Source organism: Myotis brandtii, unplaced genomic scaffold (assembly GCF_000412655.1).
Source record: "Myotis brandtii unplaced genomic scaffold, ASM41265v1 scaffold97, whole genome shotgun sequence".
NCBI lineage: Eukaryota > Metazoa > Chordata > Mammalia > Chiroptera > Vespertilionidae > Myotis > Myotis brandtii.
Genome location: NW_005372020.1, coordinates 42,940 through 45,011, shown reverse-complemented (window position 1 = coordinate 45,011; position 2,072 = coordinate 42,940). Strand labels below are relative to the sequence as shown.

At 55.1% G+C, this 2,072-nt stretch overlaps 1 protein-coding gene across 1 annotated transcript in view; it reads left to right on the top strand.

The window, feature by feature from the left end:
* PIWIL1 (piwi-like RNA-mediated gene silencing 1) overlaps positions 1-2,072 on the top strand; it is a 14,548-nt gene that overhangs the window by 796 nt on the left and 11,680 nt on the right. The window lies entirely within an intron of this gene.

Genomic DNA, 2,072 nt, shown 5'->3' with positions numbered 1-2,072 from the left:
CACACACACACACATATATATATACACACACATATATGCATATATACACATATATATTGATTTCAGAGGGGAAGGGAGAGAGAGAGAGAAACATCCATGATGAGAGAGAATAATGGATCACCTGCCTCCTGCACGCCCCCCAGTGGGGATCGAGCTCACAACCTGGGCCTGCGCCCTGATCGGGAATCGAACCTGAGACCCCCCTCAGTCCGCAGGCCGACGCTCTACCCACTGAGCCAGACCGGCCGGGGCTAGAAACTGAGGTTCTGTCCTTTGCAGCCGGGAACCCTGTGTCTTCAGCAGCGACGAGGAGGTCAGGCAGAGAAAACGAGTGTCACTGCTGCCCTCTAGCGTCCACCCCGGGTATTGCTATCCCTGCGGTAGGGGCTGCACCTAAGATCTGTTTCTTGTTTTATGGCGCCACCTGCTGGCCAAGCTGCAGAACATCCTTTTCACCGAAATCTTCCCTCCTCTTTGCCAAAGATCACGTTCCTACTGTGTTTCCAAAGCGTACCTTTTATTGCACCAAAAGCGCAAAGCTTTGTGCGCCCCCCCTTTTTTGGCCCCAAATTACTCCCGTCTTCAAGTGCTTTTGCCTTTTCTCGTTAATTCTTTAGGCGCAGCGGTTCTCAACCTGTGGGTCGCGACCCCTTTGGCGGTCGAACGACCCTTTCACAGGGGCCGCCTAAGACCATCCTGCATATCAGATATTTACATGACGATGCATAACAGTAGCAGCATTACAGTTATGAAGTAGCAACGAAAATAATGTTATGGTTGGGTCACAACGTGAGGAACTGTATTGAAAGGGCCAGAAGGCTGAGAACCGCTGCTTTAGGGGAATACTGTCAGGATCACTGATCTTGCCTCCAATTACTCAAACTTCTGAGCATAAAAATCACGTGGCCTCTCTCATTAAAAGTCTTTGCTCTCGTCCCAAACCTACTGAAGCGGCCTGATCTGGGAACCTGTGCTGTTCAGAGGGCCCCCGTGGATTTTTTTTTTTTTTTACAATCAAGCTATTATGGGAAACAATGAGATCTGGCCTGCTCCCTTAACCCCCCCCTCCCCCCCACATACAAGGACTTGGGGAGCTGGCTTTCGGGAGCCTCCCCGCCACCTCCATCACACATACTCTCTCAAATATGGATAAAAACCAATATGTTTGCGATACACGTGCAGCTTGAAAACAAGTCCCCAGAGGTCACCATGTTGCCACTACCCCCTACACTTGGTTATAAAGAATCTATTGAATGATCACAGGACTTAGCTACTCACATCACTAGTTACCGTCAGCCCCACTTCCAAGCTGACAGCTAATTCTGTTCCATTTTCCAATGTGTGCAATAGTTCTGGGTGGCTTTTGCCCAATGAGGCAGCAAACCCCTGTGGCGGTCACCCGGGCCTGTAGCCCAGTGACCCCTGTCAACCTGGCCCCTGGACCACGTGCACGAGTATCACGTGGAACTTATTAGAGATGCAGGTTAGGGAACCTGCGGAGCCGGGATTTCCGGGGCCGGGAGGAGCCATCTCTGGGTTCACGGGCCCTCGGGGCTGTGGTGGCGGGACCCCCGCCCCGCACCTTGTGGCGCACGCACCCAGCACACAGTCGGTCGACTTGGAAAATTAAGTCTGTTAGGCACGCAGCCGCCTGCCGTCCTGGCCTTGCCATGCCCTGGTGTCTGGGGGAGGTTGGGGCGAGGAGTGCAACATCCCAATTACATTTCCCTGGTCGAGGGAGGAGCTAACTTCTAGATGTCAGGGCCACCATTGCACCGCTGGGCGCTCAGGGCGCACCGGTCACAACTCGGAGTTTGTTAAGGTTCCTGTTCCCCGCGCTGGGAGGGCACCAAGCCCCCCGCCTCCGTCCCCCTTCCGCAAGCCAATCCCTCGAACTGTTCTGCTCCAGGGAGCACGTGGGGGCCTGGGCGGGGCTTGTGTGGGCGTGGTCAGATGGCCCCGCCCCCTGGTAAACCGCCATCCTCGCGGCAGCCAATCAGGGCGCAGCGAGGGCGCCTGGCCTCGCCGTTGGCCACGTCACGTGCTGCGCACTTTGCCCTCGAAGCCCGTGT